This window comes from Carcharhinus amblyrhynchos, chromosome 8 (genome assembly GCF_965287045.1).
Source record: "Carcharhinus amblyrhynchos chromosome 8, sCarAmb.v2.hapA, whole genome shotgun sequence".
Classification (NCBI taxonomy): Eukaryota; Metazoa; Chordata; class Chondrichthyes; order Carcharhiniformes; family Carcharhinidae; genus Carcharhinus; species Carcharhinus amblyrhynchos.
In genome coordinates, this window is record NC_137331.1 from 80,287,534 (window position 1) to 80,314,138 (window position 26,605).

The window sequence follows — 26,605 nt, forward strand, 5'->3', positions numbered from 1 at the left end:
CACTCTGGCACCTGTTTGGGTACACTGAGGGAGAATTTAGCATAGCCAATGCACCTAACCTGCACATCTTTCAGACTGTGGGAGGAAACTGGAGCACCAGGAGGAAACCCACTCAGATACGAGGAGAATATGCAAACTCCACACAGACAGTGACCCAAGACAGGAATTGAACCTGGGTCCCAGGCATTGTGAGGCAGCAGTGCTAACCACTAAACAAGGTTTTTGTATTGACCACCCTGCAGAGATATCTTGGGGTCATGCTGGTCTCCAATAACCACAATCATTTTATGCTCGGTATAATTCCAGCCAGTCAAAAGTTCTCCCCCTTATTCTCATTGACTTCAATTTTACTTGGGTTCAGTGATGTCACATGTAGTCAATGCTGCTTTGTTGTCAAAGATAGTCACTCTTATCTTACCTCTTGGTCCTTTTGCCCATGTTTGGACTGAGACCATAATGAGGCCTGGAACTGAGTGGTCCTCATGGATCCCAAACTGAGTATCAGTGAGCAGGTTATTGGCAAGTAAATGGTGTTTGATGTTGACATCTTTCATCATTTGCCAATGATTGAGAGTAAGGTAATGGGCTGGATTGCATTTGTAATGCTTTTTGTGATAGAAGTTTATTTATTTTATGGTGTCACAAGTCAGCTTACATTAACACCACAATGAAGTTACTGTGAAAATCCTCTACTTGTCACACTCTGACTCCTGTTCAGGTACACTGAGGGAGAATTTAGCATGGCCAATGCACCTAACTAGCACGGCTTTCAGACATCTTTCGAACATATATGTGTAATATTTCATTTTGTCAGATAGAAGCCACTGTTGTTGCTGTATTAGAAAAAGTTGGGTATGGGTGCAGCTAATCCTAGAGCACTGTAGCTGGTTAAGTTGTCAAGTCTCAGAGACTGTTGGATCCAGTTCACTCAGACATTTCTTGATATCACATGAAGTGAATCAGTTGGCTGAAGTCTGACAATGGGGACCTCAAGAAGAGGCCAACATAGGTCATTCACTTGTTAGTTCTAGCTGAAGATGGTTGCAAATATTTCAGCCTTGTCTTTTGCATTGGTGCCCTGGGCTTCCTCATGATTTAGGTAGGGATATTTATGCTGCCTTCTCTTCCTCTGGATGAATTAATTGCACAAATAAATGCGTACATGTATGATATTGTCAGGATTATTGAGACATAACTGCAGGGTGACCAGGGATGGGAGATAAATATCCAGGATGTCCAGTATTTAGGAAGGACAGACATATAGGAACTAGCAATGGGTTTGCATTTCTGGTTAGAAAGGAAATTAACACAATAGTGAGGAATGATATTAGCTTCAGCATGATATTAGCTCAATGAACCAAGTTTGATCCCTTGGCTTGTTGATAAGTGGATTGAGGGGTGTGTTGGACCATAAGGCTATAAATTATGATGCAATATAATTATAGAGTCATAGAGATTTACAGCATGAAAACAGGCCCTTCAGCCCAACTTGTCCATGCCATCCTTAATTCAATTGGGACAGCCCATTGCACCTGTTGGATGCCAGGTTTTTTTGAGCAACTACATCTGTTCTGAATCCATCCATTTATCACTGTGGCAATATAATGGAGAATAGCCACAGAAATGAAGATGTCTTTTTTCCACAAAGATACTTATCAATACTGTCATGAATGGATACATCTGGGACAGGTGGATTCATGAGGGCAGAGCAGGGCAGTTTTTCCCCCCAGGTTTGGTTCTCTCACCATTTCTCTTCAGGGATACTAGGTCACTAGTATTGCTATTGAGTCATTCTTGGTGATAGTCATTGAAATTCCCCACCCAGAGTGGCATGGTGTACTGTGGTTAGCATTGCTGCCTCAGAGTACCAGGGATCCTGATTCGATTCCAGCCTTGGGTAACTATCTATTTTGTACATTCTCTCTGTGTCTGCTCTGGTTTCCTCCCAGTGCAGTTAAACACAGTTAAGTGCGGGTTAGGTGGCTTGGCCATGCCACTTAGTGTCCAAGATGTATAGTTAAGGCGATTAGTAATGCAAATGCATGGGGTTACAGGGATAGATTGGGGCAGGGGATAGGCCTGGGTAAAATCCTCTGTCAGAGAGTCAGTCACGAACTGAATTTCTATATTTAGACAAATAGCAAAACTAAGAAATGAGTTCTTAAAATAATGGCATAAAGGGGTTGACAGAGATAGTTTGATCGTGATGAATTTGGGCTCCACAGATGGTCCAGCTAGTTAAACCAGTGATAAGCTGAAGCGTACAGATTGGGATGATCCCAGATTTAACCCCCAATATTTTGTATTAAGCGAAACACAGAAGCCTACATTAGGGAGGGTCATCCAATTGTCCTCAGGAATCCTGGTGTGGAAAAAGACCTAAGTTTGTCACGTAGATATTAAATTACGTGAAGGTGAGGACTCAAGAAATACAGGGAAACCTGCAACTGAATAGCTCATTGAAATTCACGTTTTAAAAGTTAACAAATGAAGTGTTTAGGCCTTAGTGGTGCCAGTTTAAATATAAGAATTTTGTGCAGTGTTTGGCCTGAATTTTTGCTTTTGGCAATTAAACTTCTGAATAGCAATATGCAAGTCCTACCACTTTTGAAAATATTCTTCAAACAAAAATCTGCAGAGAGATCTGGATAGGCTGAGTGAGCGGGCGAGGACCTGGCAGATGGAGTATAATGTTAGCAAATATGAGGTTATCCACTTTGGTAGAAATAATATTAGGAGGGATTATTATTTAAAAGGTGAAAAGCTGCAGCATGCTACGGTGCAGAGGGATCTGGGGGTCCTTGTGCACGAATCACAAAAACCCAGTCTGCAGGTGCAGCAGGTGATCAAGAAGGCAAATGGAATGTTGGCCTTTATAGCGAGGGAGATAGAATATAAAAGTAGGGAGGTCTTGCTGCAACTGTACAGGGTACTGGTGAGGCCGCAGCTGGAGTACTGTGTGCAGTTTTGGTCACCGTACTTGCAGAAGGATATATTGGCCTTGGAGGGAGTGCAGAGAAGGTTCACTAGGCAGATACCAGAGATGAGGGGGTTAGCCTATGAAGAGAGATTGAATAGACTGGGTCTGTACTCGGAGTTTAGAAGGCTGAGGGGGGATCTTTATAGAGACATATAAGATAATGAAGGGGATAGATAGGGTAGAGGTAGAGAGATTCTTCCCGCTTAGAAAGGATAGCAGGACTAGAGGGCACAGCCTCAAAATAAGGGGGGGGGGAAGCAGTTTAGATCGGAGTTGAGGAGGATCTTCTTCACTCAAAGGGTGGTGAGTTTCTGTATTTCTCTGCCCGTTGAAGTGGTGGAAGCTACCTCGCTGAATATATTTAAGTCATGGGTAGATAGGTTTCTGATAGACAAGGGAATTAAGGGTTATGGGGAGAAAGCGGGAAAGTGGAACTGATCCACTTCAGATCAGCCATGATCTTTTTGAATGGCGGGGCAGGCTCAAAGGGCTAGATGGCCTACTCCTGCTCCTATTTCCTATGTTCTTATGTTAAGAACAAATGTGGGTTCCATCTGCCTGTGAGATCCAATTAAGAACAGCAGGAAGGTTCCTGAGGCTGCAGGCCCAATCACAGATCCTCCAGTTTTGGAAGGCCAGTAAACTGACCAGGAGAGACTGACACTGTTCAGGCAAATAGGAGACCGTGATGGCACCTCAAAATGGCAATGTCTTTGGAGGCATGCAATAAAATGAAAAATGATAAAAACCAAAGCTGGTAAGGACACTTAGAATAGAGGAGAAAGCATTCAAAAACAACCATTGCCTGTTCCTAGCCCCACCATTAGTGCATTGAAGTTTCAACAGCAATGACTGCCTGACCTGCCCTGGAAGTCCGCCTACACTGAGATATTGGGTGGGTAGCTGCACCCATTGTTCCCCCACCTTCAACAAGATCATCCTGAGGTGGGAGTTGGTTGGTCCACAGATCCAATAGCAACATTTCATATTTTCCTCCCAATACCCCCTCCAACCCCATCTTCAAAGTATCATAAGATTCCACCCATGAACATCATGAATTTCATGCAGCATTTTCACAGGTGAGGAAGTGGCCAGAGTCCCTCAGAACTGAACTCTGATATGAAGTTAATGGGGTAGAAATGCATTCTGTGCAATGGATAAAGTGGGTGGTATTGAATTGGTTGCCTGCTGCACATCCTGCTCAGTTCCATTGCCTATCTCCAGACTTTATGTTTACATGATAAGCAGTTCTATCATTTATTTGTCTCCTATTTGTCAGAATTTAACATGCATGTTGAAGGGGTGGATCTCTGAAATTTGAGTCATGCCCTAAGTCTCAAGCCAGAATGTCACCAAACATTTTCATCAACAAAAGATTTCTGCTCCAAAATATGTTTGGAATTTCCAGACTCCTGTTTTAAAAAAAAAGGTCAGCTTCTCCTGGTCAGTTTACTGACCTTCCAAAACTGGAAGATCTGTGATTAGGCATGCAGCCTCAGGAACTTCCCTGCTGTTCTTAATTGGAACGCATTTGTGTCACCATAAATCAAACTTTACTGGAGCCTGGAAATTCCATATATATTTTGGAGCAGAAATCCTTTGTTGATGAAAATGTTTGATGACATTCTGGCTTGAGACTTAGGACACAACTCAAATTCCAGAGATCCACCCCTTCAATATGCTTGTTAAATTCTGGGAATAAAACTGAGAGGGTGAATAAACACACACCCTCCCTTCCAACACCCCCCTCCAAAGGAGGTAAAAGTAAGCTGACAGGAGGATGAGATGGCAGTGGTGTTAATTTACTGGAAATAACTGTCACTTCACCAGCATTTAACTTGATTTATCCAATGGTTACATGATGTCCCAAACTAGGAAGTGGTTGGTTTCACAGGCGCTAAACTGAAGTTAAATCTGATATCTTTCTTCTGATCAGAGGAATTTGAACATTATTTTTGTGGTGTGCTGTGCTGTGTTGATAATGGTCTCTGAAACTTGCTCTTCCATAGAGTAAGCTTGCCACTTCTTTTCTTCTCTCTTTATTTCCCTCATATTTCCATGTGGCCAAGATTAGTTCAGTATAAAAATTTTTAAGGAACATATTCATTAGTTGACAGTTTCCTTTTCCCCTGGTCTTTCCGAAACTGCTTGCCACACGTACTGTTCCTTGCTGTTGGAAATCTGCCATCCTTGTTTTAGTTGCTAAGAGGTTGCAGTCTACTGAGCTGAATGATTGTTCTTACATCATGAGTTGTTGCAAAGTGTTCCTCACGTTGATCAATTGCAGTTTGTCTGACAACCTCATATGTCAGTAGGAGATGCTGTCCAGACTTTGGTTCATCTGATCCAACAGCGCTCAGATGGATTAGGCAACTATGCTGATGCTACTTTCATTGATTTCTCTTCAGCTTTCCACGTGACCATTCAAGTTCATGAAACAATTGAAAACCTTAATGTCAATTCTATTCTATTTTTGGTCAGTGATTTCCTTCACAACATGACCACTGTGTAGTAATTTCCAGAATTCACTGGGAGCCCATGTTAACAAATTGTGATCTCCTTAGGGTTACATATTGTCAAACGAATATGCATACAGCCATATGAATTAGGAGCAGTAGGCCACTTGGCCCCTCAAGCCTGCTCCACCATTCAAAAAGATCATGGTTGATCTGATTGTAACCTCCAATCTACATTCCCCCTGCCTACGGCTGATAACTTTTCACCCTCTTGTTAATCAATAATCTATCTACCTTAAAAATATTCAAAGATTCTGCTTCCACTGCATTTTGAGGGAGGGATTCCAGAGACTCACGACTCTGAGAAAAAATAATTCTCCTCATTACTGTCTTAAATGAGTGACCCCACATTTTCAAACAGTGACCCCTAGTTCTAGATTCTCCCAGAAGAAGAAACATCCTCTCCACATCCATTCTGTCACGACCCCTCAGGATCTTAAAGGTTTCTATCAAGTCACCTCTTATTCTCCTAAACTCTAGTGGATACAAATCTACCCTCTCCAACCATTCCTTGTAAGACAGCCCACCCATTCCAAGTATTAGCCTGATGAAACTTCTTTCAACTGCTTCCAATGCATTTACATCCTTCTTTAAATAAGGAGACCAAAACCGTATATAGTACTCTAAATGTGGTCTCACTCATGCCCTTTACAACTGAAGCATAACCTCCCTACCTTTTATAATTAATTCCCCTCACAATAAATAATAACATTCTATTAGTTTTCCTAACTATTTGCTGCATAAGTATACCAGCCTTTTGTGATTCATGTACTATGATGTCCAGATTCCTCTGAATCACTGGTGTCCCACAAGGCTATGTTCACAGCCCACTACTATACTCCTTATACACCTATGACTGTGTGGCCAAATTCCCCTCCAATTCGATTTTCAAGTTTGCTGACAACAGCACCATAGTGGTCAGAGCTCAAACAACGACAAGACAGAGTACAGGAATGAAATAGAGAATCTGGTGAACTGGTGTGGCAACAATAATCTCTCCCTCAATGTCAACAAAACGAAGGAGATTGTCATCGACTTCAGGAAGCATAAAGGAGAAGGTGCCCTTGTCTATTTCAATGGGGATGAAGTAGAAAGGATCGAGAGCTTCAAGTTTTTAAGTGTCCAGATCACCAACAATTTGTCCGGTACCCCCATGCCAACACTATAGTTAAGGAAGCCCACCAATGCCTCTACTTTCTTAGAAGACTAAGGAAATTTGGCATGTCAGTTATGACTCTCACCAACTTTTACAAATGCACCATAGAAAGCATTCTTTCTGATTGTATCACAGCTTGGTATGGCCCGTGCTCTGCCCAAGACCACAAGGAACTACAAAAGGTCATGAATGCAGCTCAATCCATCACGTAAACCAGCCTCCCATCCATTGACTCTGTCTAGATTTCCCACTACCTCAGCAAAGCAGCCAGGATAATTAAGGACCTCATGCACTCTGAACATTCTTTCTTCCACCTTTTTCCTTCAGGAAAAAGATACAAAATTCTGAGGTCACGTACCAACTGATCAAGAACAGCTTCTTCCCTGCTGTTATCAGGTTTTTGAATGAGCCTACCTTGCATTAAGTTGATCTTTCTCTACACCCTAGCTATCATTTTAACACTACATTTTGCAGTCTCTCGTTTCCTTCTCTATGAACGGTATGTTTTGTCTGTATAGTGCGCAAGAAACAATACTTTTCACTGCATACTAATACATGTGACAATAATAAAATCAAAATCTTAGAGCTCTATAATCTCTCATCATTTAGATAAGTTTATTTTTTATTCTTACGGCCAAAATAGTCAATCTCATAATTGCCCACATTATACATCATTTGCCAGCTCTTTGCCCACTCATTTAACCTACCGATGACACTTTGCAGCCTCCTTATGTCCTCTTCACAACTTATTTTCTCACCTATCTTTGTGTCACTTTTATTTTCCATCCTCCTTCCAAGTGATTGATAGTCAGAATACAACATAACAATTGTGAAGTCTGAGATGATTTTGTATTGTGGGTTTCATAAGATATAATAAAGAAAACTAGAGGAACGTAGTGGATTCATTCATAAAATGGTGTGATAACAATTCTGTTAAAGTGAACCAAAACAAGACAAAAGAATATTTGTAAATGTTAGGAAACAGGCAGCTAATGATATTGTCCCGGTGAAGTCTCATGATATGCGTGTGCATTATTTTGAAATGTATTTTTCACCAGTGGATCCTTTAGTATCTAGACATCAAAATAAATGAGAAATTGAACTGGAGAGAACAATGTACAGATGTGGAAGCCAACGGATATACATGAATATATTACCACAGAATGGACATACATGATTCTCATGCCTCAGGAAATTAAAATCCTTTCAAGTAGATCCTACAGTCACAAAACTTTTCTATACGACTGTAATTGAGAGTCCTATTCTTTTTGGATGTTTCATCCTGTCTTGGGAAAGTAGACTCTTTAATGTTGTAGTCCAGAATTTTTCAAAAACTGTCCCCTTGCCTGTGATGGGATTTATGGTGGGTGGGTGGGATGGGGGTGGATAGAATAAAATCAGGTTCTCAATGAGAGAAATGACAGCAGGAACTTGCAGTCCAGACTATCATTGTGGATAAAGGCAATCGCCATTCCTGCGAAGGCCATCGGTAACATGATTAATATGTGATTACTCAAATTAAAATGAGCAACTGACCAAAATGTGCACCCCCTCTCCCCCTACCTTTCTCATCCTGGCATCTCATCTAGGGGTAATTTACATTGGTCCAAAGCACGACCAAACCAACATTGTGGTTGCATTGAGCTGGCAGGTCTCAGCGTATCTCTGGCAGAAACTTAGGTTCTGCTAGACCAGGATCACCATGGGAAGATGGCCATCTTCCCCATGGAGACCTCCATGCACTTACGTCAAAACCACTACCTCAGAGAGCATGCAGATGGACTCTTTCACCTTGCATATCACTCTGGTGAGGGCCGCTGATACCTTTGCCTGATGTTCCTCTGCATCTTGCTGATATTCCAGCATCTTCTCAAAGGCCACTCCCAGCAGCTCAAGGTCTGACTCAGACTTAACAGAGGCCTTTTCTCTGGCAGTCTTTCAAGTGCTGGAGAAGTTGGCTGTCACTGCCTCCTCCTGCTGTGGACAGATGTCAGTGAGGTGACCACCAGGATGATAGATCTATGAGCCACACAGATGAGTGTGTCTGCACTGGAGAAGGAAGTGGATACAAAAGTAAGTGAACGTTGTAAAGGGTCCACTGGTGAAAAATACATCAAAATAATGCACTCACCAACATTCAGTTTGGTTCTGTTCAGACCAGTTAACTCCAGCCCTCATACAACCTTGGACCAAACAGGGACAAGAGAGCTGAATTCTAGAGGTGAGGTGAAAGTAGCTGCCCTGACACCAAGGCAGCATTTGACTGAGGATTGCATTGGTATTCTGACCCAGCAATGTTGAAGGAATTATATTTCCAAGTCAGAACTGTGTGGCTTGAAAAGGAATTTGAAGATGATGGTGTTCCACAATATTCCCACTATGCTTGTTCTGGTAGTAAAGATTGCAAGGGAGGAGCGTTGAAGCCGCAAGCTTCATTTTGTCCAATTGATTGAAATAATATTCCTACTGAGCATGTTGGTTCTACTGATTGCATTCATGGTGTTATATAAATGCAAATAAATGTTATTGTTGATTTATCCCCGCAGTATATCATTTGGTCCACACATATGCTACCACAGTTTGTTATTGATGGAGGATGTGAATATTGAGTTTAGTGGCAGGGACACCAGTCATGCAAACTGTTCTGTCCAGCATGGTGTCAAGCTTATCGATAGGGGCAGAAACCAAATTGGCATATGTTAGTCCCTGTTACTCTCCCTTCTCTAGAATTGCACTACGAATAAAATGCCACAACCCAGCTATTTTAAAACATGCCTGATGTTGGAGGAAATATTTTGGTACCTGCCCTGGGCAAGGTAGAAGCTCTGTAGCTCCACCTGCTGTAAAGCTGAATCTGCTGGCATGCCTTTGACCACTCATTGCTCAATGTGAATTAGAAAACATATTAACTTGGCATCTTCAGGCATGACAAGGAATAGAAATGCATTGACTTCAATCTCTCAGCAGTCATAGAAGTTGATTAAATTATGAATTATATCATTGGAAATTAGTACATGGAATGAATAAAGAGTAGAGAGAGTATATGTATGCAACAAAGCACTTCTCCTCCCACAGCCCTCTCCTCTGCGGACTCTTGGCCTTTTCTCCCTTCTACCCCTCTCTTTCTCTTTAGAGGAGGTGCTCCCAGCGACGTACACAATCACCGTCTGCTGAGATGCAGATGGCATTGTCCTATATACTGAGGCTGCAATGGACAGAAATGCTCCGAAAGAGTTCACAAAGTGTCCTCAGAACAAGGCAAACAAAACAAAAAGAAAATAGAGAAAAAATGTCTGAAATTTCAACAATAAAGCAACAGCAAACTCTCACCTGAACTCCTAACAACTCACACGCCCAAAGCTCCAGTAGCATGTTAGAACATAGAACATAGAACACTACAGCACAAACAGGCCCTTCGGCCCACAAGTTGCGCCGATCACATCACCTACCAACCTACAGACCTATCTATAACCCTCAATCTCATTAAACTCCATATACTCATCCAGAAGTCTTTTAAAAGACCCCAGCGAGTTCGCCTTCGCCTCCACCACCACTGACGGCAGCCGATTCCATTCACTCACCACCCTCTGAGTGAAAAACTTACCCCTAACATCACTTCTGAACCTCCCTCCCCGCACCTTAAATCTGTGTCCTCTCGTAGCGACCATTTCAAACCGGGGAAATAGCCTCTGAGAGTCCACCCTATCTATTCCTCTCAACATTTTGTAAACTTCTATCAGGTCGCCTCTCAACCTTCGTCTCTCCAGGGAAAAGAGTCCCAGCTCCCTCAACCTAACTTCATAAGGCATGCCTCCCAGTCCAGGCAACATCCTTGTAAATCTCCTCTGCACCCTTTCAATAGCTTCTACATCTTTCCTATAGTGAGGCGACCAGAACTGCGCACAATACTCCAAATGAGGCCTGACAAGGGTCTTATAAAGTTCCAGCATTACCTCCCGACTCCTAAACTCAATCCCTCGATTAATGAAGGCCAGTACACCATACGCTTTCTTGACCACCTCCTCCACCTGCGAGGCCGATTTAAGAGTCCCGTGGACCCGGACCCCAAGATCCTTCTGCTCCTCAACACTACTCAGACTTCTGCCCTTGATAGTGTACTCGTTCATCCCGTTGGTTCTGCCAAAATGGACGACTACACATTTATCCGCGTTGAAGTCCATCTGCCACTTCTCCGCCCAGTCCTGCATCCTATCTATGTCCTGCTGCAACTTTTGCCATCCTTCCAGATCATCCACAACACCACCGACCTTCGTGTCATCAGCGAACTTACTTACCCATCCCTCCACTTCCTCATCCAGGTCATTTATGAAAATGACAAAGAACAAGGGTCCCAGAACAGATCCCTGAGGCACTCCGCTGGTGACTGACCTCCATTCAGAAAAAGCCCCATCCACAACCACTCTCTGCCTTCTGCAGGCAAGCCAGTTCTGGATCCACAAGGCCAAAGGCCCTTGGATCCCATGCCCTCTCACCTTCTCAAGAAGTCTTGCATGGGGGACCTTATCAAACGCCTTGCTGAAGTCCATGTACACTACGTCCACGGCACTTCCTTCGTCAATGTGTTCAGTCACATTATCGAAGAACTCAACTAGGCTTGTAAGGCACGACCTGCCCTTGACAAATCCATGCTGACTATTCCTGATCATGTCAAACCTCTCCAAATGTTCGTAAATCTTGTCCCTCAGAAGCCTCTCCATCAGCTTACCAACCACTGAGGTCAGACTCACCGGTCGGTAATTTCCCGGGCTATCTCTGTTCCCTTTCTTAAAAATAGGAACTACATCTGCAATCCTCCAATCCTCTGGAACCTCTCCCGTCTCCATTGACGACGCAAAGATCATCGCCAGGGGCTCTGCAATCTCTTCCCTCGCCTCCCACAGTATCCTGGGGTACATCCCATCTGGTCCCGGCGACTTATCTACCTTGATAGAATTCAAAAGTTCCAATACATCCTCCTCCTTAATATTCACGTACTCAATCCTTTCCATCTGCTGCAAATCCATAACAAAATCTCCCAGATCGGCTTCCACCGTGAATACTGAGGCGAAGTACTCGTTAAGCACCTCCGCCATTTCTTCTGGTTCCACACAAACCTTTCCCCCCTCACCTTTTATAGGTCCTATCCCTTCTCTTCTTATCCTTTTACCTTTCACATATTTATAGAAGGCCTTGGGATTCTCCTTAATCTTACCCGCCAAGGTCTTCTCATGACCCCTTCTGGCTCTCCTAATTTCCCTTTTAAGTTCCCTCCTACAGTCCTTATACTCCTCAAGATCTTTAACATCTCCTAATTCCCTGAACCTCTTGTACACCTTCCTTTTCTTCCTGACTAGGTTCAACACATCCTTTGTGCACCACGGTTCCCTCGACCCACCAAAACCCCCTCGTCTCATCGGAACGTTGTCATTCAGAGCTCCAGACACACATTCCTTGAATATCTGCCACCTTCCTTCGGTACTTTTCCCTAAGAACGCCTCCTTCCAGTTTATTTGTCCAAGTAACTTCCTGACTTCTTCGTATCTCCCCTTACCCCAGACAAACACCTTCCTAACCTGCCTGATCCTATCTCGTTCCAACGCAATTGTGAAGGAGATAGAATTATGGTCACCATATCCAAGATGCTCTCCTACCGAAAGATCCATCACCTGCCCTGGTTCATTCGCCAGTACCAGGTCAAGTACAGCCTCTCCCCTCGTAGGCTTGTCCACATACTGCGTCAGGAAACCCTCCTGAACACACCTAACAAACTCCTCCCCATCTATACCCCTTACCCTAGGGATATTCCAGTCGATGTTTGGGAAATTGAAGTCTCCCATCACAACAACTCTGTTATTAAAACATCTCTCCAGAATCTGTTTCCCTATTTGCACTTCAACTTCCCTGTCACTATTGGGCGGCCTATAGATTACACCCAGCAAAGTTTTTGACCCTTTGCTGTTCCTAACTTCCACCCACAGAGATTCTGTAGACAATCCCTCCACGACATCCTCTTTCTCTGTAGCCATGACACTATCCCTGATCAACAGTGCCACGCCACCACCCCTTCTGCCACCCTCCCTGTCCTTCCTGAAGCACCTGAAGCCTGGCACCTGAAGTACCCAGTCCTGTCCCTGAGACATCCAAGTCTCCGTAATGGCCACCACATCACAATCCCAAACAGCTATCCACGCCCTAAGCTCATCTACCTTATTCACTATACTCCTTGCATTAAAATATATACACTTCAGCCCCTCAGTCTGGGCATTTCCCATCTCCACCACCTGTCTAACCTCCCTCCCATACTGCCTGCGGTCCTCCCCTACCTGGGAGCGAACCTCCTCCGTCCCAGTTTCCCCAACACAGTTCCCTCCCCCCATCCTTTCTAGTTTAAAGTCCCCCCGGTAGCCTTAGCCAGTCTTCCCGCCAAGATACTAGTCCCCCTGGTATTTAAGTGCCACCCGTCCCTACTATAGAGGTCCCACCTACCCCTAAAGAGGTCCCAGTGATCTAGGAACCGAAATCCCTGCCCTCGACACCAGTCCCTCAGCCACGCATTCACCCTCCACCTCATTTCATTTCTTCCCTCATTCTCCCTTGGCACAGGCAGCAATCCTGAGATTACTACCTTTGCTTTTCTCTTCCTCAGCTGCCTACCCAGTTCCCTATAGTCCTTTTTCACGAGTGCCTCCCTCTTCTTACCTACATCAGTAGTACCTATATGTACTACTACCTCCGGTTCCTCACCCTCCCCTTTCAGGATGTCAGGGACCCGCCCAGAGACATCCCGGATCCCAGCCCCAGGGAGACAAACCACCATCCGCGACTCCCTTCTACGTCCACAAAAACGCCTGTCCGCGCCCCTCACTGTGGAGTCCCCTATTAATACTACCTTTCTGCTTCCCTTTTTGATTTTTTGGCTCACTGGCTCAGCTCCAGAGAGCTGGCCATCGCTTCCTCCCTCAGATGAGCTGTCCCCCCCAGTAGTACTCAGGCCGGAGTACTTATTTTGAACTGATTTTCTTACCAAAATGGCTTGCGTGAACCAGTTGAGCTTATTTTTATGTTATCCTGTCCTTTGGTGAGAAAAGTGAAAATGAAAAACTGAGCAGGTTGTCTGCCCATGTTACCTATGCACCAGCTGAGAAATCGCACGGACAATGTTACAATTGGATCAATTGTCCTCTTAAGTGCCTTAGGTGGCTGGTGGTTTGTTGATGGACACACAACCAACTCCCTCATGCATCTGCTAACCATCGTATCAGGCGAGTGCATAACACCACTGGGACACATGCTCAATGTTATCATACGTGATTTAATATTCTTTCAAGTCAGAAGTACACCCAAAGCTAAAACGTAGTTTCTGGCCCAGGTATGCAGTGTAACATAACACGCTGCATATGTTGCTATGTAAAACACTGGGGGGAAACACTAAGATTTGACTGCTCTTATCTATCCTAGTAAGAAGTCTCACAACACCAGGTTAAAATTTGGAATCATGAGCTTTTGGAGCCCTGCTCCTTCTTCACTTGCCAATTTAGAATGAACAGTTTTCACATCAAAATTGAGTGATTTGATTTCTCAACTCTTTATTGCTTATTTATTAATCATTGGTAGTTCCTGGCTAAATTTAGTTGCTTTCATTTTGTTCAGGTTTAACAACATAAAGTCCTCAGTTGTGGCTTTGGAAGATGCCATTGAAAAACCTTTTATGAATCTTGTAGATGGTACACGCTTTGGGTATAGTGTACTAATAGTGAAAGAAGTGATTGCTTCGGTGGTGGACAGGATTAATCAAACAGGCTGCTTGGTCCTGGATCATGTTGTGCTAATTGAGTGTTGTTGGAGGAACACTTGTCTGGAAAAATGAAAGGTATTCCATCACACTCATGACTTGTAGCTAGTAGATAATGGAAAGACTTTGGAAAGTGAAGAGGTGAATCACTCACCACTATACCCAGCCTCCAAGTACTTAAGTAGTTGTCCCCATTAGATGTCTAACTAATACTATCTTTCAATATTTTGATGGTGGGAATTCAATGGTAATGCAATCCAGTGTAAAGAGGAGATAGTTTAATACTTGGAGATGGCTGGTAAATGGCATTTAGCGTTGATATCTGACACCTATATGATGTGAATGTTTCATGCAGGCCACTTACCAGCCCAAGCCTGAATATTGTCAGGATCTTGTTATATTTGGGCATAGATGGCTTCAAAATCTGGAAAGGTTATTTTCATTCACTGGATTTGGACATTATTATTACCCATCCCTCACTAACTGAGTGGCTGGTTAGGCCATTTCAGAGGGCAGTTAAGAATCAACCATGTTAGTATGGGTCTAATCATAAAACGGCCAGACCAGTGAGGGGTAACTGATTTTCTTACCAAAATGGCTTGCGTGAACCAGTTGAGCTTCATGGCAATCCAATAGGCGCATGGTTACCATTACTGACGCTAGCTTTTTCTTCATTAACTGAAATTAAACTCCGTAACTACTGTGGAGTGATCGGAACTCATTTTCTGGATAACTAAGCCAGTGGCATAACCACTAAACTATCATTCCCTAATTGGAAAATATCATGCCCTTGATGCAAATAGCCAACTAGTTTGGTTAGTCTAAATCTTGTCTTAATACTCATTAACTCCAAGAACTGTCATATGTCACAATATGTAACAGAAACATGTCCTTTGAGCAGCAAAAGCCAACTTCCTTATTTAAGTAAAGCAACCACAAATTCTGACTGTAACAAAAGAAGAATTTTATGGTTAGATTGCAAAAGATCAGGGGAAATAACTGCTGATCATAGGAACTAAAAGACACAAAGGAAAACTATACCAAATTTATAAAGCTTGCACTCCTTCCCAACGATAATTCCCCCATTACAGTTGTGCATTCTGCTTTACATTATATTATTCTTCTATGATGTTAGCAGGTTTTTAACCTTAGTGTGGTCAGTAACCTTAACCACAGTAGGACTGTGCAGGGCCCATGGTCTCTAAATGGTCTCTTCAGCTTCCAAAATAGTGGACAGGAAGTGTTCAGCCAGGAAGGTCACCACCCATATTGGTGAAAATAAAGAAATCACCATGTAGTGGTAATGAAACAGAGCCTCTGTCCTTTACAGATGGAAAGAGCCTTACACCTGTTTTAAGGTCTCTGCTGCTAGTCTGATTTGATGAGAGGCAGGTGGCATAACAAGACCTGCTTAAAGGGAAAGTCTGTTAGGCTTTAATGAACAAAAGTGAAGGCTCTAATTTCTCACTGGTGTTTTAAGGTTTATTTATTAGTATCACAAATAGACTTATGTTAACACTGCAATGAAGTTATTGCAAAAATCCCCCAGTTCGCCACACTCCGGCATCTGTTCGGATACAGTGAGGGAGAATTTAACATGCCCAATGTTCCTAACCAACATGTCTTTCGCACTGTAGGAGGAAACTGGAGCACCCAGAGGAAACCCACACAGGCACAGGGAGAATGTGCAAACTCCTCACAGACAGTGATCCAAGCTGGGAACCAAACCTGGACCCTTGGTGCTGTGAGGCAGCAGTGCAAACCATTGTGCCACCTTGCCACCCGTTCTGTTTTGTGGGGAACTGAATTCACCAAAGCAGACTTTTGATGATGTATGCAAAGGGTTTCCCAACATTATTTCCCCACATTGGCCTTTAATGATCTGAGATCAGAATTCCAAATATTCATCCCAACATGGGAAACTGATTTTTGATCTCCCACCAACTTAAAATCCCCTGTTCACCCACTGTTGGCAGGATTGAGAGCTCAGTTTAGCTCATTTAATTGTAAAAGAGTCATTTGTTGTTAATCTTTGTTTAAAAAATAATAATGAACCTGCACTTACTGAAAAATATGCTGCAGAGTGAGTTTTTTTTCTGGATATGCTGATTCATGATCCGTGGTTTCAGGATAGGCTTAAGGTTATGCAGAGTAGGCAAGACATCCAGTTTCAATTCTCTCAAAGTGGTCAAGGCCAGGAAATGCACTTTCCGATACCACCTCCTACTCAACAACCACCATCAACCTCTCAAACTGCTGAATGCACCTTTTAAAATCAACAATCAAGACATGTACCCAACATTCATGGGGCGATTTTAAGTCAGTCAGCGAAACCCCAAAAGCTGTGGAACTTAACACCAGGACATGACTTCTGATTTTTGCCACTCCTCGCCAATGAGGTCACAAGTGATTTAAATTAATTTTAATATATTTCCAATATAATTAAATAGATACTGCTATATATTCAAACTGTGTCACATAGCGTCATTTCAGCGTGGCTTACAACAGATTCACCCAGATATGAACCTGTCGTGGGGTTCCCCCAGGAGCATAAAGGTGAGTAAAATCCCTGGGGCAGAGGGACATAGCCAGGCAGAGGCCTGACAATGCCCCCAGCACTGCCCCTTGGCATAGGAGCTTCATGGTGGGGGGGGATTCATTTATTGTGTTAGATCGGAGCAGATGTAAGAGCAGGAAATGCTGGTGATGACTGTTTGAGGGAAGGTGTGCCAGCATTGATTATGTGTTTGGGGGGGAAGGGGTCTAAAGTTGAGGCAGAAGTGGTGGTGCTGGCTCCGATCAGGGGATGGGCAGCTGCCAGGGGTTGGCTGGGGAGGTAGGGGGTGGTGCCGGCTCCAATCAAGGAGTTGAGACCTTCATGTTGTCCTGGGGCAAGGGGAGGTCATTGTTTACCTTGATCGGGGTGCCTTTTAAACAGGACACCCTGATCTCAGAGCAGCTGGGTTTTGCTGGCATGTTGAGGCCCCACCCTCTGACTAGATGGTGTGAAACACACCTAGCTGTTTTTTTGTGGCAGAGTATGGTCAGATGTGGAGAGAAATCCAGCCTATTTCTCACTGGAATCAACAATCTGCCATTTTCTGGTAAGATTTCGCCCTGAGATTCTGCACCTCACTCTAAAACAGCAGCCAATGCTGTCAGCCTCACAGCCGAAGAACTTTGCTTATTTGCATTTAAATGAAAACAAACGTTGTTATTCAGTGATAACTTCTTCATTCTCTTCTGGAGCAGTCCTTCAGGATCAAGTATGCCTTGCTTCTGCTCCAATTCAGTGGGCTCTGAGATGGCTGATAAGGTCCAATGAAGACTCTGCCACATGCTGGAGAAATGGTGACTGAAGTCCTACCTGATGAGTTGTTTGGAGGTTCATGCGCTCACATTTTGACTTCACGTCTGCATGTTCCTAATGAAACCACTTGATGTGCTCAGTGTCTTCCTGAAGAAGATTCTCCATTTTGTTCAGTCGCAAGCTCAGGACTTCCATGAATCAGCAGGGATGTTTGACATTTTCATGGATGCTTTGAGGACATCCATAAAATGTTTCCACTCTCCTTTTGGGAGTTTCCTGCTGCCACTGAGTTTGAAATTATTTTGAGAGTCTGGTGTCAGGTATAGGGTTGACACATCCTTCCCAGTTTAGCCAATGTAATTGTAAAAGAGGTTTCATTTAATGCATTTAATTCCACTAATTCGCCATTTCAAATCAGCTTGGAAGTAATCAAATTAATAATAATATTTGTTGTTCTTTGACCTGGTGATCATAATGCTCTACCATTTGATTATATCTTCATACATAATTCGCAACAGACGCATGTTTAATGTTGACATAAGTTCTGCGGCAGCGCAGAACTGCCCTGGGGGCAAGTTAAACAAAAACAGGCATGCTACAGTTTGCAGCATGAAAAATGCTAGGATATTCTTTCAGTCTTCATCAAGCTTTAAGATAAGTTTGAAATATTTGTCCAGGGATGATTGTCTGGATCAGTAAAGATGTGTCCTGATTAAGGAGGTTGTCCAAATGTATCTGGATCTTCTGGTCCTGTTTTCATTTAAAATTATGTTGTGACACTGAATGCTGGATTTAAGATGTTTCTTCAAGGTAAGTATATTTGTTAAATTTTGTTTTGCCTATTTTGTGGGCTTATTGCCATTGTTATTGTAGCCCTCATTGTCATTTCCATTTACTTGTGACAACCAAGTGGACAGAGAGGAATTTTTCCTCATTACTAGATTTGGAGGAAGAAGAATAACTTTTGAGACAACCTGAAAGACTTCTGCAATTAAATCACACAATTTATCCCTGACTTAGGACAGAAAGTTATTGAACCATACGATAAACATTTTAAAAATATTTTGAAGCTTCATCAGGGCTGAAAGAATATTTACTCCAATATGCTGTGATTTACCTTTAAATGCAGTTATATTTTTAATTTGATCTGCTACACATCCAGTTGGGCTGACTATTGTTGCATGACTAAGGTTAAATGAGCCGACCTTGCAAAATGTGACAGCATCCTTTGCACTCTGTTTCACCTTGGTCTTGGCAGACAGCCGTTACTGCAGGAAGGGAATGTAAATTTGGGCGTCTTGCAATAATGATGTTTTTTGTAAGAGAAATTCCTAGCATTGGTAATGAAAAGGACTATCTTTATCCATTCATACACGGTTTAGAAAGCACTCAGCAATTAGTAGCATTTATGTAGTATTGGGAAATTTGACCTTGTTAAAACTGTTTTTGTGTTTTATAACGACTATGCTCTTTTTCTTCCTAACAGAAATGCTGTGAACTATTATCTTTAATTGATTTCCCACAAACTATGGTCAGGATTCTGGCACACTTATCACTTGCTCCTCCTACGCACAGCTGTTAAATTTATAATAAACTCAAAAAGTTACATGTAATCAAGTTAATTTGTTAGTTGAAAAATAATTCGAGTTCAACGCAAAATTTCTGTTCCAAGTGGATGTCAAATATTTGTGTTTTTGGATGTTTACTTGTCCACATGAACTGGTATGACTTAAGTGAATGGTAAATGCCAGGTATGCAGTTAGAGAAGATTGCAGAATGGAAAAAATGGAAACATGTCAAGCTATATAAAAAAGAGATTTATACTTATAAATTTGTCAATTAAATAATCTCATTTAATTGCTAATCAAGCATTTAATTTGGTAGCTTCTACTGCATTATCTTCCATGTATAACATCTTAGGTTATATAGCTGCTCTGATGAATTTCAATTTAAAAACCTTTCAGTGGACACGTTTTCCTGATTTATAAATGAAAGAGACTAACAGCAATTAATTGAACGTTGAAGGATACAGATAGCTACAGAGGTTTTAAAATAAAAGGGTTTGATGAGATAGAGAAGGTGTTTTATTTGGTTGGAGAATGGAGAACAAGTGGTGGTGGTGATGGGGGTGGGAGGGGGAATCTGGGGTGCATGACTTTAAAATTAGGCCTAGGCTGTTTAGGAGTGAAATTAGGAATGAAGAAAGAGCAATTGAAATCAAGAACTCACTCCCCAAACATCTGTGGATACTGAGGGGAAACTGGAGCGTTCAAGACTGAGATGATCACTTTTTTTTAGATAAAGAAGGATCTCATATGATATGAATTAAAACAAGTAAAGGAAGTTGTGGTACAGGTCACCTTAGATCTAACTGAATGATAGCACAGGCTGGAGGGGCTGAATGGTCAACTAGTATTCCTGTGGGCATTGACTATTTGTGGAAGCAAAGGCAGTGCCAAATATTTCACTAAATCAGTGTTCAAAATAGTGACAAAAAAGTACATCCTCTCATCTGAAGCTTGTTCATAAAATGCATATTGCTTTGTTGCTTAATTAATAGCAAGATAAATTTCCAATGCCTTATCTCTCCAAAATTTGCTCACAGGCCCAGTGATTGAGGAAGAAAAATTGAAATGTGGCCCATCATGTGGCAAAAAGGTTGGACATCCCTGAGGCAGAGGCATAAGGATCATAGAGCTGGAACCCATTGGTCTCTCTCCTGATAGCAACATTCCTATTCCCTGATCTCTCGTTCCGTCATTGTCTTTACAATTGTCTGTTAGCTAGGCAGCCCAGAATGCTCAGGCTAAGCTGAGTTGGTGCAGTCTATGGCGGAGCCTTTAAAGCTCATGATGGCTTTCTTGTCCTCTTCAGATTCTCAGCTGTTAAGTCCTTACATGTTGCTACCACTCAGGTCAAACTTGAAAGAAGTACCAAAGCAGACAAAAGCAAAATACTGCAGATGCTGGAAACCTGAAACAAGAATAGAAAATGCTGAAGAAGCATCTTGTGGAGAGAGAATCAGAGCTAACATTGTGAGTCAGCAATGCTCTTCTTCAATGCTGAAGAGAGATAGAAATGTTATGGGTTTTATACAGTTGAAGAGGGGATGGAAAATGTGAAACAAAATAGGTCAGGGATAGATGGGAGCTCAGGAAAGATTTACGTTTTTAGATAGTATAAGAGTATTTTTAGGATAGCCAGTGTGGGAAAGTACCGGGATGAAGATTTGAATAAGTGCTGTTTGTTGTGTCATATTTACATTGTTTGTTTTTGATGTATGTAAATAGTGGTGATAATAATTGGGTAGAGGTGGAATTTGTGGCCTTTTTTATCTTTACGGAAAGTACTTCAAGAATCTCCAGAATTAATGCTGATAAATTGTTGGTAAAGTCTTGACAAGGGCAGCATAGTGGCACAGTGGTTAGCACTGCTGCCTCACAGCGCGAGGGACCTGGGTTCAATTTCAGGCTTGGATCACTGTCTGTGCGGAATTTGAATTTTCTCCCTGTGTCTGCATGTGTTTTCTCCAGATGCTCCAGTTTCCACCCACAGTCCAAAGATGTGCTGGTTAGGTGCATTAGTCATGCTAAATTCTCCCTCAGTGTACCCAAACAGGTGCCGGAATGTGGCGACTAGGGGATTTTCACAGTAACTTCATTGCAGTGTTAATACTTGTGGCATTAATAAATAAACTTTAAAAAAACAAAGAGTCTTGGAACATCTTCCAAGCACAGTGCAGTGATGGAACAAGTAAACAGTAAAAGCTGAGCACGGCTTTACAGAGTGCACACAATCCTCATTAATGACTTTACTCCTTTTCAGCTGGTCCCTCACCTGATGAAGGGGCAGCTCTCCGAAAGTTCATGCTACCAAATAAACCTGTTAGACTTTAACCTGGTGTTTTGAGATTTCTTACTGTGCCTACCCCAGTCGAAAGCTGGCCTCTCCACATTACAGCTGGTCCCTGATAGGCAAGGTTGGTATTTGCAACATTAATCAGCAGAATTTTGCGCAACTTATTATAATAAACGTTAGGAGCCAATTTGGTTGACAACCACAGGTTTAACCATCTTTTGGGCAACCATTTACATCTCTCATTTTAACTCGTATAACAAGGTGGTGTCCGGCACTAAAGGCAGACTTAAATAGATGTTCAAACTTTGGTCCTTGACATGGCTACATTAGAGGCACATTAATACCTATATACCTGATGCCAAATCATCAATAAAGAACTAAGGCGGGCATGCCAGAAGCAGCACCAGGCATATCTGAAAACAAGGTATCAAACTGTTGAAACAACACAAGACTACTTGTGTGCCAAATAGCATTAGCAGCCGGTGAAAAACAAAACTAAGTGATTTTCCCCAACCAACAGATCAGACCTAATCAGCTATTTGTGCCCTAGGTATCCAAGATAAGGAAACATCCAGATCTAGCAAACAAATTCTCGAATGCCACCAAATTTTGGGCTTCCAAATCAATGGCCAGGATTCTCCCAAAAAAATTCTAAGGCCCCAACGTGTGGGAAAACTGGAGTAAATCTTGCTGATTTCCAGAATGAACCTCCCACACTCTGTGCCATGCAGAGTGCCCTCATCTGACTCACTCTGGAAATCAGGGGATGGGGCCTAGTCCCGCTGGAGAGGCCAGCAGCAAAGTGCTGAACGGGCCAATGCACATGCGCCAATCTGGAAGAATCGGTCCCAGTGTCTCCAACACTAAGGTTATGTTTCAACCAGCAAACGGCACATGCACAGCAAATGCTCTACCTGGTGTGGCACTGAGCCACACTAACCATGAATTTCAAAGTTGCAATAATTATTTACAGTTAGCATGGTGAGGGAGAAGAAAATCTAGACAGGTGATGTGATCACTATCTACTGACTATTGTGAGGGCAAGGGTGAAATATAGGATTGAATTCAACTGTAAATTACTTCACAGTTGAAAGCCTTGCCAATACACAAATAAGTGTAGACATGAAAATGTCATTTGGCTGAGTGTGAATAATTCCAGTGGAAATGCTTTAATCATTTTAATGTGCTGATAATCACTGCTCCATGAACAAAAACATTTTTGCCATAGTTTAGCCATTCTATAAATTCACATCAATTACACTGCTCATGACGAGACTCACACAAGACGATGAATCAAAACTTCAGCAGGAAAGACCCATGTGTGGCTCACTCAGGATATGAGGGATAGTATTAGAGGCTTACATTATTGCTAAAAATACAGTAACCAGCGTGAGGATTGGGTCAATATAAAAGTTGTTCCAATGATAGAGAAAAAAACTTGGAGTCATATAATGAAAAATGCACTTTTATAAAGTACCTGAGTTGTATATTTTAAAAATGGACATGAGACACTGAAGATGGCTGATGAATGCACCGTTAGCCATTGACAGGAATAGCTGCAGAGGTCTCAATGGGACATCCTTCCTGTGGGTCAACAATTAAAGGTACTTGTAAATCCAATCCAAAATCTCTTTCCCATCTCTGGAAGACAAAGGGACATAGCAACAAGCTCATGGCAAGGTCTAGAATGACCTCATAAAGTGAGCACGCATCAGCTTCTTAGAGTACAGATCTGACGGCTAAAAGTTGGACTGCTTACCTACCAAGCAAACATTTGGGAATTCATGTGGCATTATCTCTCTCTCTCTCACCGTGTGTATGCTGAGAAACAGGAACCAGAGGATATTATGCACACTGAACATAGGAACATAAGAACATAAGAAATAGGAGCAGGAGTAGGCCATCTGGCCCTTCGAGCCTGCCCCGCCATTCAATAAGATCATGGCTGATCTGTCGTGGCTCAGTTCCACTTTCCGGCCCTCTCCCCATAACCCTTAATCCCCTCGCTTATCAAAAACCCATCAACCCGCTTCTTGAAAATATTTAGCGAGGCAGCCTCCACCACTTCAATGGATAGAGAATTCCAGAGATTCACCACCCTTTGAGTGAAGAAGTTCCTCCTCAACTCCGTTCTAAAACGCCCCCCCTTTATCTTGAGGCTGTGCCCCCTAGTCCTAGTGTCTTTTTTGAGCGGAAGAGTCTCTCCACCTCTATCCTATCCATCCCATTCATCATCTTATACGTCTCAATGAGATCTCCCCTCATTCTTCTAAACTCCAACGAGTACAAGCCTAGTTTATTCAGCCTCTCCTCATAGCTCAACCCCCTCAACTCTGGTATCAGCCTAGTAAACCTCCTCTGGACTCCCTCCAAGGCCAAAATATCTTTGCGCAGGTACGGCGCCCAAAACTGCACACAGTACTGCAGCTGCGGCCTCACCAATGCCCTATACAGCTGCAGCAAGACCTCCCTACTTTTATATTCAATCCCCCTCGCTATGAAGGCCAGCATCCCATTCGCCTTCCTGACCACCTGCTGCACCTGCAAGCTGGGTTTTTGCGACTCATGCACAAGGACCCCGAGTTCCCTCTGCACCGTCGCATGCTGCAGTTTTTCACCACGTAAGTAATAGTCCTTCCTACCATTCTTCCTACCAAAGTGGACCACCTCACACTTGCCAACATTAAATTCCATTTGCCATTTCCTGGCCCATTCGCCCAGCCTATCTAGATCCTTCTGCAGACTCTCCACACCCTCCGCACAATTTGCCGTTCCCCCAATCTTGGTGTCATCCGCAAATTTCGACACCCTACACTCAGTTCCCTCCTCCAGATCATCTATATAAATGGTAAAAAGCTGAGGCCCCAGCACCGACCCCTGGGGCACTCCACTAGTCACCATCCGCCAATCCGAATAGCACCCGTTGACCCCCACTCTCTGCCTCCTATTTGACAACCAATCCTCTATCCACGCTAACACCCTACCCCCAACTCCAAGTCCCCTGACCTTCTGCAATAACCTCTTATGAGGTACTTTGTCAAACGCCTTCTGAAAATCCAGAAAGACCACATCCACCGGCTCTCCTCTATCCACCGCCCTAGACACATCCTCATAGAACTCCAGTAAATTTGTCAGACACGACTTCCCTTTAATGAAACCGTGCTGCGTCTGCTCTATCAAGCAATTCCCTTCAAGATGCCTCGCAATTTCCTCCTTAATGACGGATTCTAACATTTTACCTACCACAGACGTTAAACTAACCGGCCTATAATTCCCTGCCTTTTGCCTGGCACCCTTCTTAAACAACGGCGTAACATTAGCCGTTTTCCAATCCTCCGGCACTTCCCCGGAATCCAGCGACGTCTGGAAAATAACCACCAATGCATCCACCATTTCTGAAGGCAATACAATGACTGTACGGCACGATGGCACAGTGTGTGTCTGACAAATTTATTGGAGTTCTATGAGGATGTGTCTAGGGCGGTGGATAGAGGAGAGCCGGTGGATGTGGTCTTTCTGGATTTTCAGAAGGCGTTTGACAAGGTGCCTCACAAGAGGTTATTACAGAAGGTCAGGGGGCATGGAGTTGGGGGTAGGGTGTTAGTGTGGATAGAGGATTGGCTGTCAAATAGGAGGCAGAGAGTGGGGGTCAATGGGTGCTATTTGGATTGGCGGTTGGTGACTAGTGTAGTGCCCCAAGGGTCGGTGCTGGGGCCTCAGCTATTTACCATTTATATAGATGATCTGGAGGAGGGAACTGAGTGTATGGTGTCGAAATTTGCTGATGACACCAAGATTGGTGGAACGGCAAATTGTGCGGAGGGTGTGGAGAGTCTGCAGAAGGATCTAGATAGGCTGGGCGAATGGGCCAGGAACTGGCAAATGGAATTTAATGTTGGCAAATGTGAGGTTGTCCACTTTGGTAGGAATAATGGTAGGAAGGATTATTACTTACGTGGCGAAAAACTGCAGCATGCGACGGTGCAGAGGGACCTCGGGGTCCTTGTGCATGAGTCGCAAAAACCCAGCCTGCAGGTGCAGCAGGTGGTCAGGAAGGCAAATGGGATGCTGGCCTTCATAGCGAGGGGGATTGAATATAAAAGTAGGGAGGTCTTGCTGCAGCTGTATAGGGCACTGGTGAGGCCGCAGCTGGACTACTGTGTGCAGTTTTGGTCGCCGTACTTACGCAAGGATATTTTGGCCTTGGAGGGAGTGCAGAGGAGGTTTACTAGGCTGATACCGGAGTTGAGGGGGTTGAACTATGAGGAGAGGCTGAATAAACTAGGCTTGTACTCGTTAGAGTTTAGAAGAATGAGGGGAGATCTCATTGAGACGTATAAGATGATGAATGGGATGGATAGGATAGAGGTGGAGAGGCTCTTCCCGCTCAGAAAGGACAGTAGGACTAGAGGGCACAGCCTCAAGATAAAGGGGGGGCGGTTTAGAACGGAGTTGAGGAGGAACTTCTTCACTCAAAGGGTGGTGAATCTCTGAAATTCTCTGCCCGTTGAAGTGGTGGAGGCTGCCTCGCTAAATATTTTTAAGACGCGGGTTGATAGGTTTTTGATAGGCAAGGGGATTAAGGGTTATGGGGAGAGGGTGGGAATGTGGAACTGAGACACGACAGATCAGCCATGATCTTATTGAATGGCGGGGCAGGCTCGAGGGGCTAGATGGCCCACTCCTGCTCCTATTTCTTATGTTCTTACGTTCATATGTTCTTATGGTTAGCATTGCTGCCTCACTGCACCAGGAATCCAGGTTCAATTCCAGCCTCAGGTGACTATCTGTGCAGAATTTGCACTTTCTCCCCATGTCTGTGTGGGTTTCCTCCCACAGTGTAAAGATGTGCAGGTTAGGTTGATTGGCCAAACTAAATTGACCCTAGTATCAGGGGGATTAGCAGGGTAAATGTGTGGGGTTACTGGGTGGGATGGCAGTCAGTGCAGACTCGATGGACCGAATGGCCTCCTTATGTATTGTAGGAATTCTA